Genomic DNA, 15,484 nt, shown 5'->3' on the forward strand with positions numbered 1-15,484 from the left:
CTGAGCAAACATTCTCCCATGCTTCTCACACTCAAAGGCTCTTACACAGGAAAGCTCCTGCCTCTCCACCTCCATATGACAAGGAAATGAGTAGCCCCACGTGCCTCTGCTGGGTCACAGCACAGCATGGGCCCTGACTGCAGTTCCTTTGCTGCCTTCCTCTGCGTCTCTCCTCCCAGTTAATCCAACCCAAGACAAACTCTGGCGAAATGACAGGGACAGCTAATGCTTCTGAACGTTGACTTGAATGCCTAGTCGCCCAGGTCTTGAGCCATTTTCCATTTCTGCTCTCTGCCTAAAGATGTGGCTTCTGTCATTCCTCTTGGCCCTCCATATCATAACCACTCATCTTCCCACTTCACCTAGAATTTTCTCTGTGTGTCTTCAGGGTCCACAACACATTACTGACAGAAGAATCCCTGTGAATGGCAAGTCAGATGGGCTCACCCCACTGTGTAACCATCTTGGTTGGCCAGGTGGCTCTGGGCATTAGCTGGGCTACCTTGGGAGGCAGCCTGACCTCCAGCCGAGAGTGGCTTTTGTTACCTATTTGCGTCTTTGCTGGCCATGCTCTTTTGCCACACCCCCTTTGCCTTTCATGGCTCCTAAACACCATTGTTCTTCTCTGTCTTTCTGTCCCCAAATTATCAGTGATCAGAAACCTGAGTGCTGACAGATGCTGGCATTTGTCACCTCACTGCCCTGTGTCCCTATGCACCTTTTCTCTTGGAGTTCCCTGAGGACAGTGGAGGGAACGTCCGGAAGTCAGCAGGATGAGATTCTGTTCTGTGGGTGACCACGCTCATTGATGGAACCCCATTCTCTCTGACAAGCCTCCTCTCCCCATCACAGATCAGAGAACTTCCCTTGCAGAGCGACTGTTAGGATCAAATGAAACATTGTAAACACTCCTCTGAACACAGGGTTGCTCCGAAATGATTTCAGGGCTCAGTGCCTGCAGAGGCCTCCACCGAACTCTCATTATTCAACCACGACTTGTTGAGTGCCTACTATATGCTAAGTCCTTGCATTTGAGTCTATGGGATTGCATAAGTGATTACAGGAGAGCCACCTGCCATTAACTACTAAGCTTGGGGAAAAAAACGCTCAGGGCTCTCTTCTGAATGCTGCAGTTGCTTTAATCAAAGGGCAGGACAGGAGGGAGGAGTGGGCCTGCTTATGGCTCTATGGGCTTGCTACCTTTCCAGTTCCTCCTTGGGAGCAAGCCAGCTTTTCTATTTTTCAAGCTGCAATGCCTGCTGGATGCTTCCGCGGGGAATTGCCTGACCCGGACACGTAAGAGGGTATTTCAGGACGGCTAATCCGAGGAAAATGTGTTATCACCTGATGGTTCTCCTGAGCTTTCTTCAACTTTGGGCGGCCTTCTGATGTGTTTTGCAGGAGCTGGGGGACCAAGGGATGGTCTGAGTCACACAGCGTCGCTTCAGACGCAGCTCTGGAGAGCCTACCGGAGAGGCGAGCAGCCTTTCCCAAATCATCACGGAATTTACCAAGTGGCATAGCTTGAGAAACACAAACATTCCAGGGGACACTTAATAATAACTCCGCTGGATTAGGAGGCTCCTGCCAAGCTATGTCTCAGACCCAGCTGTAAATCAGGAGTTGCTATTGCAGGTGTGAGCTGTTAGGAGAGAGAGTGTCTGTGTTCCAGGAGTTGCAAGACAGACCGCTAAGGCCCATGTGGTAGGAACTCATTGTCTCACGCTCTCCATCTCTTCTGAACTGCTCACGCGGCTGCTGTGCAAATTTCCCTTTGCCGTCGATGGATGTGAGTAGAAGAACACGTATGGGTGAAGAATTAGTTTCTGGCTGCTTTGCGGAGGCATCTGTTTCTAAATCTAGAAAACCTGGGGAGGGGTTCAGAATGTTTCAGGGTCAAAGATTCCATCATGCCTGAGGTTTCTAGGCAGGTCACTGTCGAAAGCCGGGTAGACGCACGGCCTTGAAGTAGAAAACAGAGCCAACCAAGAGATGGTCTTCTAACCACATATCTATGATGGTGTGCACTGTGCACATGTCTCTTGGTGGCATGTTGCTGGGCACAATTTACTGAGAACGGCACTGCCAGTATGCAGTTCCCGAAACTAAACAAGGGGCTATCATATAAGTCAGAGATCTGACCACTCACTAATATCTGAAGAAAATAAAACCAGCCAATCAATCAGACAACTGTATTTCCAAGTTTATTGCAACACATTTGCTGAGGTACAGAATTAAGAGATAAGGGAGTAAAGATGAACTTTTATCATTTGTGGCAACCTGGATGACCCCAGAGAATTTAGACACAGAAAGACAGACACCCCCTTTAGAGAGCGCTGACAAGCAGTCTTCCCAGGAATATGGCAGCCCCAGGAGCCGTCTTAGATGTTAAAAACGTTTGACTGCATCTACACAGGAGGTGTAGATTAAGAATGATACGCGGTTCTGGTCCTGTCTTCCCAGTGTCCCACTCGACACGTTTATGGGTCAGATTGTCCTCAGAAATTGAACCCCATAAATAGCTTATCATTTGCCTATTACCGACTTGAAAGGAAATAGCCCTACTTGTGGACATTTAAAGTTTGATAGACCATCTCCGGTGTGTTTGAATCAAATGTTTTGTTTTAGAATGATTTAGTCTTTAAAGGAGAAATTACGGTTTTTACTAACTTTTTAAAAGAAATCTTTGTGCAGAAAATGTTGAAATATAGTAAACACTTATTCAAGTGGCTTCAGATGGTAACATAATGTTTATTTCCTCTACACAACACATACATTCTTTCCGTACATGCGCATAAACACATGCATATGTATATATACATCTATAGAAACACTTTGCTGTTAGTAAGCATTTGAAAATAAATAGCAAATATCAACAAACTTTCTCCTCAAATAGTTCAGTATTCATCTCCTGAGAACAAGGCCATTTGGGTCAGTATGTTGGCTCATACTTATAAATCCAGCTCCCTGGACACTGAGGTAGGAGGATTGGGGATTTGAGCAGCCTGGGCAACGTAGTGAGATCCTGTCTGAAAATAAATAAATACCTTTTTAAAATGAAGGAGGCTCTTCTAGATTTTTTTTACAATTGAAGCAAATAAAGTTTAATTTTTAAAATGTCTAATATCTAATCTGTATTCAATTTTTCTGCAAAGTCCCAATAATGTCTTTTTATAGCCTTGGAATTTTTAACTGACCATGTTTCTGGCGTTGCAATTTTTTTTTGTCCCAGTCTTTTTAAATCAGTGGCACCTTTTCACCTCCCTTCACCTCGGTGTGGACACTAAACTAAGACTCTCCCCTTCAGACACTGGAATCCAGGCTTTTGCCTTTTTAAAATCCCACCCTACTTTCTCCTCTGTCCTATTGGCTCTGGGCAGCATCCCACAAATCTCATCTTGAGAAAAGTGAATGAGAAACCAGTCTCATCTTGTAGAAGAAAACCTCCTGATTTTTCTTTTAGTTGACCATTCATCTAGAGAGATAATTACATGAGTTTAACAACTGTGGCCCACGTGGTCTTGTATGATGCCCTCCTAATTGGGATGCAGTGTTGTTATCCTACAAATATTAAGCTGGATCTGAAGACTTGGCTAAAGTGGTGACAAGCGGGCATCCTTGTAAGCTATATTTCTTCCCTCCCTCTGTAATTAGCAGCAGGTCAGAACTGCTCTAGCATCCTACCTTCCTCTAGCTTACGCGCACATCTGCAAAATGGCACTTCTCACCATTTCTTCTGTGACACATAATTTATGTGTCATTATATCTTGACCTTCCATTTCAGTTTTTAAATTATCAGTAACAGCATGTGCCGCTTATTTATTCAATGTGTTAAAATCCATTATAGTGAATTATTCTTATTACTGTTCACATTTCCCAAAGCGAACCAGCACAAGTCCTTCCGACTATTTACTGAGTCATTTGGGCATCTCTCCATCATTGTCCTAGGTTTTGCTTTCTGACTCAAGACTTCAGAATTTCTTGTGCAAATCCAGAGGCAGAGAACCCCACTGAGTTTGGATTGCTTCTAGCCAGAATGGGTCTTGGCTACGAATGACACCAGGGGCTAACGGCTATTGGAGTGTCCTTGCTTGGTCTCCTTTGTGAGAAACAGAGATCCTCACACTGCAAGGGCACAGGAGACTCAGTCATGAAGATGAGGCAGGTTATGTTACACTTTACAAAGCTAGGTGTTGTCCCAGAATGGCCAGCACACTGACTGAATGCTTTTACAGTCCCCAACACAGGCCCTTCCCTCTACTTCCTCATTGGTGGGGTAATCAGGAAGGAACACCTTTGGTGACATCTCAGTCTCTTCTCATCTCTTCCTGCCACTTGTGCCCGTCTATTCCTCAATAATGTTGTCTTCTTCTACATCCTGTTCATTGTAAAGCTTTCCTGGACTTTGGAGCATTTGCAGGTTGTTAGGGAAGGCTGGATGTTAGTAAGATTTTACTCTAACTTCACGCTCAGGGAGGTGCAGCAGGTGGATCAGCAAGCAGAGCTTGGGTGGGGCAGTTCATTAAAGAGGTTGCCACCAGCAGAAGCTCAGCGTATCCTGCCAATCGGTAGCTGGCTCTATGTTCAGTCAAGGAGCTTTTATTTTGAAAGTGAATCATCCGATTTTATTTCTTACACCTTTCCCATGGAGAGTCGTCACTCATATGTTATAAGTCATGATCTAATGTCAATGCTTCTGATTCAAATTTAGCATCATTGATTTTTCTAAAATCGCTTGATTGTATAAGATTTTCACACACGCGAAAGCTCTTAATTAAGACAGTATTTATTTTTCATTTTAACCTATGATAAACATCAATTAGTTCCAACGTTATAACAAAAGGAGGTTTGTGAGTCATGCCCTACTCTGTAACTGCTTGTGACCCTAAGGGACATGTGTTAGAATATTACCAGCAGCAGTTTTTTTTATAACAGTTTTTTTTGCGTAAATTTTTATTTATCAGAGAATTAAGTTTTCATGTTTGTATTTGGAGTTCTTGCCTATTTTATATGATTTGACTTTTTAAAAATAAAAATATTTCATGTTCATTTGCATAACAAAATCATATGCAAACGTGCACTTAGGGAAGCAAGCCAGTAAGCAGCTCTCCTGAATGGTCTCTGTATCAGCTCCTGCTTCTAGGTTCCTACCCTGACTCCAACATGCACTTACGCATTGTCTGTAATTGTGTAGACTCATTTCTGTATCCTCTGCACCCTATAATATGCCATTGTGTCAGTACCATGCTATTTCGTGATTGGGGCTCTAATACCACTTGATGTCAAAGCTAAAGATTCTTTTTTCTGTAAAGAACTGCTTTAGCTTTCATGCTTCCATATAAAATTTAGAATTTTATTTTCTGGTTTTATGAAAAATATCATTGAGATTTGATGGGGATTAATGGACTCTGTAGATTGCTGTCGGTAATATGCCTTTTCACAGTGTCAATTCACCCAGTCCAAAGAGCACAGAATGGCTTTTATCCACGGGCATCTTCAATTTTATTCTTCAGTGTTTCAGAGTTTCCAGTGTAGAGGTTTTCATCTTCTTGGCCAGGTTTATTCCTGTGTATTTTGTAACAAATAATTGTGATATAATATATATCTATATCTAGGCAGGTAGATAGATGATAGATAGATAGATAGATAGATAGATAGATAGATAGATAGATAGTTTTTAGAGTTTATGGCTGTCTTGGAGTTCACTCTGTAGACAAGGCTGGCTTTAAACTCACCTGCCTCTGCCCCTTCAGTGCGATCTAGTATATTTTAAAGAAAGTTCCATGGGCTGCTGAGAAAAATGCTACTGTTGGAAAAAGTATGTTGTGGGCATCCATGAAGTCTATTAGTTTCTCTCTGAGATTCCTTTGCTGAACTGAACTGTCTAGAGATGTGAGTAGCATACTGAAAATACCCTCTATGATTGTGATGGGGTTAGCTTACTTTTCATATCCATTAATATCTGCTTTATGAAATTGGGAGCCCCAAAGCTTGGTGCATAGATATAAACACTCATTATGTCTTTTTGATATCTATTATCCATTTTTTTTTCTGACTAGCTTTTGTTTAAGTCTACTTCATCAGACACCAGCATAGTTAAATCAGTTTGTTTTCAGTTCCTTGGTCACTGTAGATTGCTTTCCATAACAAGGTGTTTTTCTTGGAGACAACAGAGAGTTGGACCTAGATTTTAATTCAGTCAGTCTGTGTCTGTTCATGTGGGGTTGAGGCCATTTACATTGCAGGCTTTATAGGGAGTAGTTCTTGCAACTTTATTACTGTTTGTTTGGTTGGCTTATTGATTGTTTCCCACTTTCTTCCTGTTAGGATCCCATGTTTGCTGCCTTATTGACTTGGACATGATTGATTACTCCCTGACTCTCCTTTGCTTAGCTCTTCCTCTCATGAAACTTGTTCTTTTCTGTGGTCTCATTACTGAGGCTACTTTTTCTGCCTCCTGTGTATATACTATTACTCTGTCTTCTGCAGTGTTGGCTCTGTGGCCATGAACTGCCTTGGGCTTGTTAGAGAGGTCTATTTCTCCATAAATATAGCTTTGCTGATTATACAATTTTAGCTGACATTTGTTTACTTTTATGCCTTGAAATTTAATAATCTATGCTTTTCTGGCTTTGAGGGTCACTGATGAAAGACAGAGTATTCCTGCCTTTGTAGGGATTTTTCCACTATAGCTTTTGATATTGTCTCTTTGTTTTATCTTTTTGACATCTTGACCATAATATAGTGATGGGGTTTTTCTGTGATCATGTCTACTTGAGAATCTAAATATCTGATTGTTTAAATATCTTTTTGTTTCTCTAGACTTGGGGAATCTGCTATAATATCATTGAGTAGGTTCTCCATGTCTTTAACGTTTATCTCAGCACCTTCTTCTAGTTCACGGATATTAGGTTTGGGTTCTGGATTGTATCGCAAAATTCTTGGACACTGTGGGCATGCTTGGATAATATTTTTCTTTATTGATGTTTGAGTGTAGTCTTTCAGCTTGGTCTGTCTACCATCCTGAGATTGTCTCCTCTGCTTGGTTGGCTGTTGTTTCTTTCTACTGTGTTCTTTATTTTAGTCACAGAGGTTTTCAACATTTCTCTTTGTTTCTTTTTCAAAATGTCAGTTCCTTGCTGGAGATTTTCTTCTGTGCTGTTGCTTTTTTTCAACCACAGTACTCATTTTCTCACAGTTTGCTGACTCTCTCCTTTATCTTATCAACTTGCTTCTCTAAGGTCCTGGATTAAATCCCTAGACTTGTTTGTACCCTCCTTTAGGCCATTATTATTTTTACCAGAAATCTTTTTGAAATCTCATCTGTCTTTTTACCAGTTTCAGTCTGAAATGTAGCAGTTGAGGAGTTACGATCTGGGAGGAGATGTGTTGCCTTGCTTTTCCATGTTTGTTACAATGGGGCTTCTGTTGGTCTCGATAGCTCTTTTGTTTCATGGGAGAAAAGGGTGTTTGTTTTATGCAGCCTGCTCTTGATGCCTACCTCTTTAGTATCACTTATTTATTTACTGTTTTCTTATCTGACCAGAGACCCGTGTGGCTGGGGTTATGTTGGGATTACTTCTCTGTATTATGCTAGTGACTTTTTCTAAAGGCCCTGCTCTTAATTCCAAGATTCTGTATTACTTTTTTTTTTCACTGTCGCGTGTTTTACCCGATACACACAACCTAATGGGTTCAGGATTTATTTTGGCTCATGGCTTCTATTTATCATGATGTCAGAAGTGGCTAAGCCTTAGGAGGAAGGAGTGTGCAGCTTCCTTTCTTCCCATCTGACAGGTGTAAGATGGTATCTCAAAGTTGTTTTGATTTGCATTTCCCTGATTGCTAAGGAGGTTGAGCATGACCTTAAGTGTCTTTTGGCCATTTGAACTTCTTCTGTTCAGAATTCTCTGTTCAGATCAGTGCCCCATTTTTTAATTGGGTTAATTAGCATTTTGAAGTCTAGTTTCTTGAGTTCTTTATATATTTTGGAGATCAGACCTTTGTCTGTTGCAGAGTTGGTGAAGATCTTCTCCCAGTAAGTAGGTTGCCTTTTTATCTTAATGACAGTGTCCTCTTACATCTTAGTTTAACCCGTCTCCATTAATCTGTGCATCACCACAAGGTCGTGGCCTACCAGCAAAGTTTCAGCACATCTGTCTCTGGTGGCTCCATGACTTCTCTCTGACTCCACCTCCTTTGTCCCAGCATTCAGTTTAGTTTTCCCTGCCTACGTAAGTTCTTCCCTATCAACAGGCCAAGACCATTTATTCATCAATGGTCTTCATAGCATACAGAGAGGAATCCCACATCAACTAGATCTAAAGCCCATGTCTACTGTGACATCATCATTTTCATGGCAAGGTCTGTTTCCATTGGGCTGCTGTTTCTCTTGATAATGTTCCAGATTTTACTGCTATTTTACATCTAGCATTTTTATAGCATACTGGTTACTTTGACCCTTCTGTTGTTGATTGCTAGTTTTGTGTTTGACTGTTCAAAAGTGTTGAGCCTTGTTTGGTTGGATAGAGAAGTTACTTACAAGTGAACCTGTTTCTTTCAAGAACTGTACTGGATGCTGTTTGTACCACTCTAGTGTGGCCACGGCACAGTTCTATCCATTGCTTAGTCATGATCTCCAGCTTCTCACTCTTCATGGTGACTAATCAGCGTATAACTGACTTCAATCTTTCATCAGCTTTGAGGGTTCTGTGTTCACCCTCACAGAATCTTTTGTCTTATGTCTGTGTGGTTAGAAGTCAGCAGAAGACTCAAACATACAGATTTCTGGAGGTTTTATTTTATAGTTTTTTAATGGTATTTCAAGACAGGGTTTCTTAGTGTCATCCTGGCTGTCCTGGAACTAGCTCTGTAGACCAGGCTGGCCTTGAACTCACAGAGATCCACCTGCCTCTGCCTCCCGAGTGCTGGGATTAAAGGTGTGCACCACCATTGTCCAGCTATAGGTTTTTTGTCTTCAGTTTTCTGGTGCACATAAACCACTGGTCTCATTCTATGTGAATTCTTTCTTCTTCACGTGCTATTCTCCCTGGGGATCTCTACAAAGTGTCATCAGAGAAACTCAGGGTCATCCCAGGACTTATTCCATTTTCCCCTCTTGTTTTATCTCCATAGTTACTGCAAGACTTTGTTTGGTTGTTTAACTTACTCAGGCAATAAAGCTGTGTCTCCTTTTTATACTGTGTGTCTGTTATTGATTAACTGGTCTACATTGTATCCCTCTCAGAACAGGTGCTAACATAGACATCAGGAACATCACTGAAGGTCACAAAGAAGGAAGCTGGGCTGTGCAGGCTCATACAAGCCACCAGATGTGCTGCTTAGAAGTACATACACCGTTCTTGCTAAGACTTTACTCACAACCCATTGGCCAGAACCAAGCTGAACAACTTGCACAACTACCAGGAAGTGCAATCCTACCACATGTCCTGAAAAGGAAATGGTAAGCAATCAATATATCAGATGGGGACAAGTTTGATACAAGTAACAGTCTATAACAACTTAGACCTGATAGGGTCTAGATCATATAGTCAGAGATCACAGAGTTTTCAATCCTGCAGATCTGTGTTCAAACACCAGTTTTTCTCCTTGATACACGTACAGCTCAAACATTATTTGCCATCTGTTGACTTTATTTTTTAACTGTCTGTAACGTAAGGATAGTAGTGTCATCGATGCCGGCCATGACTGAATGAGCACAACCCAGGGCAAGCACTGAACACAGACAGAGTTGGCACATGTGCTAACCAAGGGGTGGCTGCTGATGTTACCCTCATTTACTCACCATTCAAGCGGGAGTCACTCTTTCCACTTAGGTGAGTGAAGCTGCCCAGGTTGTCATGGTTCTCACCCAGGACTGCGTATCTGCCTGGAGGTTTCAATTTCGAATGTGAAATCAGAGTGTGATTCTGTTCTGTATGGGCCTGGGGTGGATGAGACTAAAACATGAAGAGTTTCTTTGTTTAAGCATTCTTCTCTTTGAAGTTTTGTTAGTATGTATTAATTATACACGGTGATGGTTTCATTGTGGCATTTTCAAACTACCGTCCTTACGTTACAATTCAAAGAGAAAGCCAATGGATGGCCAATAATATTTGAGTTGTTCATGTATCAAGGAGGAAAACTGGTGTCTGAACACTCATCTGCTGGATTTAAAATTCCCTGATCTCTGACTAGATATAATCTAGTCCCTATTAAGTCTAAGCTGTTATAAACTGTTACTTGTATCAAACTTGTCCTGATCTGACATTTTCAAACATGGACACAATATATTTTGATCATATTCACCCAATCTTATCCTCCTTGGGCCCCTCCCACTCCTGCTGACCCCATTTCTCTTTCCAAGTAGATCACTAGCTTCTCTATAGGAGCAAGCAAACATCACCAATGGCTATATCCCTGATTTTCTTCCTTTTATGGCCTGACCAATTGAACTAAGTCTTACCTGATTTTTTTAGCTAAAAGAAGAAGGAATGGAAAAACAAAAACAACTAAAGGGGTAACGAATGTCACAGTGTCCTTGCTTTCTGCAGTGCTTGGTGACTGCCCTCGCTTCTTCCTTTTCTTAAAGCCTGGTCATTATAACCAGTTTGAAATTCTCTCAGACCTCCGCCTTGCTCTCCAGCTCCTTCCCTGTGTGCACGGATGCCCTGGGTTGGTCTTCTCTCTGTAAAGGAGCCAGTCTGAGGTAGCTGTCCATCAGGTTTTTTAGAGACGATTCTGAGAGCTTATTGACCTGCTGTTCTCAGCCCACAGTACAGTGTGTGTTACACAGTTAGAACATCATAATTGGAACTCTTTGCAGACTTAAGGGGCTTAATTTAATAATTTGCTTTCAGGAGATCTGTGTTTGCTAAAGTCACTAGAATGGATTGAAAAAAAAGACAGAAGAAACACTAATCTGTCTTCAACTGTATTTTGATGTAGCGAGAGAAATGGACACTCAATTATGGGAGGATAAGGATCATTGATCCAGCTAGGCATATGGCCTATGCAACAACAAATTTAACTGTGTTTTTACAGCAGCATGGCCACTGTGAGCTGGCTGTGTCACAGTAAACCTTTATGATGAAAATAACAGCAGCACACTGAACTCAGTTTGACCCAGAGGTTGTAGTTTTCTGATTCTGGTCTATTTTCTAGACACGTGAATTTTTCTTCTTTATCCACTAAAGGGGAAAGACAGAAGACGGTGTAAGAGAGTGTGGTCTGGGCACTGTGTGCAGATGTAAGCACCCACAGAAGACTAGGAATGGAAAGAGAAGAGGCAGGGGACTCAGAAGTCACAAAAATGGGCTGCGACAGAGCCAGTCACGTTTCTACCTTGTTATCTGCGCAGGCCCTGCGAGAGAATCTCCTATAGTGACTGTAGACACCCTTTCTTAGTATTTGTGAGGGCATTAGTGGGTAGGGCTGACCACAGTCTTCCCAGAGAAGCTTGCTGTTCACCCGCTTTGCATACGTAAATCCTCAGCACTTTATTCTGATGCCATGCTGTTCTCTCTCTCTCTCTCTCTCTCTCTCTCTCTCACACACACACACACACACACACACACACACACACACAATCTAAGGGGGCTGCCTCAGCCCAGGAACTGTGAGTTTCACAAACATTATTAAAGTTCACCAACACTTCTCTTCAGATCAAGAATCGAAGCTCGGTCCTGTCTTCAGTTTGGGGAAATCTTCCATGAAAATAAACTGGTTCGCTTAAGTAAATGTCTTTAATGATTTTAGCGCAAGAAAATTCTTTCACATTTCCTGTTTTCTCCTTTGGCAGATAGTCACTTAGTTGGAGCCTTGTTTGATTTCACAAATGGTAAATGTGTGTGGACAGGAATATTTTTCATCTGTGTTTTCAATAAATATTATTTTTCCTTTTTGAGGTATATGACCAAATTCGACTTCTGTGTCTTCTCTTTGCTTATGTGCGATTGCTTTGCATACGTCCTTGTTTATGAGGGTCCAGACAAAGGAGAAACGTTTAAGACTGTAGCCAGGAGTAACTCGCACGCATGCGTATCTGCATGACATGCGCAATAAGGACTGGGTGTCGCACTATGGCTTCTGCAATGCACAAAGTGAGACTCCAAAGGGGCACACTAGGAGATCTCGGAGTCAGTGTTCTACTTCTCTCAAGGATGGTATCACTTTGCAGAGCTTGGGCAAGAACGCCCAGTGCTTGCTTCCCGTGGATGGTCATTCCCTGGCAGTTGCACAGCCTCTACCTGCCCTACCCTTGAGCCAAGCTTTCAAGAAAAGTGTCTTTCATTCATTCATTAAGTACCTGCCATATGCTAAGCGTGTATCTAAGCACTTTCTGTGAAGTTGTCAGTTTAAATATCAGGACAACACAGAACGGACGCTATTCACATTCCTACAGTATTGGTGAGAAAGAATTGAGGCTTAGGCGATCGAAGACTACAAAGCTAAAATACGGTAAACCAGGGTTAACATCCAGGTGGTCTAATTCTCCTCCATTTTTAATTGCTGCCCACACCTCCTCCTAAATTTTCAATACGTGTGTTCCCCTTGCTAGGCATTGTACTGGGTATGAAAATTAGGAACACCAACAAAAAACAACAACAACAAAAAACATCTTTGCACCTTCTGACCGAGTGTGACAGAACACACACACACACACACACACACACACACACACACACTAACAACTGAAATGGATGGAGCGTGGCTTGCGTTATGTTCCCCTAAGGTTTGTGTGTTGGAAGCTTGGTTTCAAGAATGGTGCTGTTAAAAGTGGCGCGACCTTTAAAAATAAAAGAGTCGTAGCATCGTTCCCTAAAGGTTGTGTTAGCATAATACTCCTGGGAACCCCTGTAAGCCCTCAATTTCTCCCTGGCCTCATGTCTTGCAATGTAATCTTACTCTCACGCATGTACCTGCCGTGAAGGGTGCCATCCTCCATGGGATGGGGCCTTCATCAGAGGAGCCTTGGATTCTGTCCATCTCCAAAAGTGTAAACTAAATAAACCTTAAAAAAAAATAAGTACCTAGCCTTAGATACGCCATTATAGTAGGAGAAGAATGGACTAAAACAGTATTATGCGCTATTGTCGGGGGCCAGTCTTGACAAAAATACCTCTTGCCAGGTTGGGGCATTGAAATTTAGAAATATTAGTAAAGAATATGAAGATGTGAAAATAATAAAACAGAAAAACCATATAGAATATTACCAGAAGGGAGAGTTCCAGTGAATACTGAAATCACCCGCATTTAATTTTTTAATTTTTCTCCTTTTTTATTGATTTTTATTAAGCTCTACATTTTTAATTGCTTAAAATACCCCTGACCCCAAAAGGTAGGAGTAAGACAAAAACCTGCCTTAACATGATACAAAGAAACGAACAGACCAGTTGAAGGTTGCGGGATGTATCCATAGTTAAACATTCTGTTTCTAGAACAAAACAAGTCAAGCTCACACTGTAGACTAAAACATTCTGTAGGCAAACCACTCCCTGGGTGGAATCACAAGTTATCTCTTTAAGGAAACTGAGACCTTAGTTGGATCCTTAGACAAACATATTTACTTCTCTATTCCTGAAATACTTGGTCTAGATATTATCCACACCTGTTGACAACAGCCTTGAGAGAGCAGAACTCTGATCTGAATCTAGGTGGGACCTTTAGGAATAGAGGTGAGTTCCAACTCTTTGCACTTGGGTCAACATGAAAACAGGCTCACATTTTTGGGCCTCCACACACTGTGAAATGAAAGGACAGATTGCTGAGCAGTAACTCAGTGGGAAGATGGGGAGGGAGCAGAAACCTTGAGCGAGGTTATTGGGGGAGTGTTCCTTCTGGATGTGTCCGGAGAGGGAGCAGAAACCTTGAGCGAGGTTATTGGGGGAGTGTTCCTTCTGGATGTGTCCGGACGTCAGACTGAAGACAGACCACAGGAGGAAAGAGTTTCTGGGCAGAGAAACTAGATGTGTGAAGTTGGATGTAAACAACAATGTGGTGTTTTCCTAGGGAGTGAAACCGAAGCCATTGACTCAATGACATAGTGTTGCTAACCACCCAGAGCCTTAGACATACAAAGGCTCCTGGTGCCTGGCCTTGTTCCCTCCCCAGGTCACTGTAGCTTGTGGCTGAGACTGTGCTCAGAATTCCATGCTTGTTGTGGGGCAGCAGGATCTCTCCAGGAAGCCAAAACTCCAGCACACATCCTGTGTAGCTTGTGGCAGGTGACCCAGTAACGAAAGGACAAACAGCATGCTCTCCATTTCTCTCTTCTCTCCTGTCTTTCCTATACCTGAGTTTCCTCCAGGAACCTCACTCAGCAAGTAATCATTTGTTCAAAATTCCTCTTGGACCTTCCTCTAAGATAACTGCCTGGGAATGCGGACTTCCTTATCCTTGTGGAAATTGTCTTACTTTCTACCTGGCTGACCCTCATCCCAGGGACTTTTCTTTGACTTTGTGGGAAAAGCATGTTACAGCGTTATTCTTTGTGTCTGCCTGGAGATAAGGGTCAACGAACTGTTCTCTCCAGGAACTGCATTCCCAGTGGGGGTAGACGTTGACACAGTATGCATTCATGCTTCCTTCAGTCACGCAAGTGCTGGCCCTTGGCAGCAGCTATTTCATTCTTTCAGTACTTTAGTTTTAGCGGGCACATTCTGTTTTTAAGCAGGTCTTCAGCTGGGGTAGTCAGACCACCTTGACTCTGTGCCTGTCTTGCTTGGTCAGTTACATCAGCAACTTTGCCTACACCTCTGACTTCCTTATTAGGAAGTTTCAGTGGCTCTAGAACCAGTCACACACCCCATCATTGCCACACGTGGAAGACTAAATTCAAGTGTATGTAGGTTGAGTTTCACTGGTAACTCACCTTACTTTCGAGAGGACCCCTCCCCCTCCCATGCCACTCAAATGCTTTCACCTTTTAAGAGATTCAGGACGAACGTTATGTATTTTTTTAAAAGCATAAAGAATCAGCAGCGCATCTTCTGAGTATGCAATTCCTAGACCAGTGTTGTCAGTACAGAAGTTTGCCAGCTTGTGGCAAGAGTCTTTTCCTCTTTGGCTCTTAGTGAAGTGGTAAGCTGGAACCTTTCCTCTGGCAGCCTTCCTACCTAACTCCCAGGAATGATTTGCATATTAATGAGATAACGTCTGAGAAGTACTCTTCAGAGAAAGGAAGTAGGTAAAGGCAGGACTTCTCTTGACTGCTCTGCAGCTTGACCTCGAAGCTGGGAAACTGAGAAAGCTGCTTTTCCCTTCCCCTTGTCCTTGACTCAAGAGGCTGGGTGACCCCTTGCTCTCTGGGGAGACTGGGAGTTTGTTGTTCCCTCTGGCCACACTTTACACCTTCTTTATCCTAAGGAAAACAAAATATAAACTTTTAAGTAAGTCACCTGAGGTCCTTCAGTTTCTGAGTGCCCAGACTGGGGTTTAAACACAGACCTATAACAGAGTTCCCTGGATCCCCTCACACACATAC

Source organism: Microtus oregoni, unplaced genomic scaffold (assembly GCF_018167655.1).
Source record: "Microtus oregoni isolate MIOR12 unplaced genomic scaffold, Mior012 000069F_ref0000032, whole genome shotgun sequence".
NCBI classification, from domain to species: Eukaryota; Metazoa; Chordata; class Mammalia; order Rodentia; family Cricetidae; genus Microtus; species Microtus oregoni.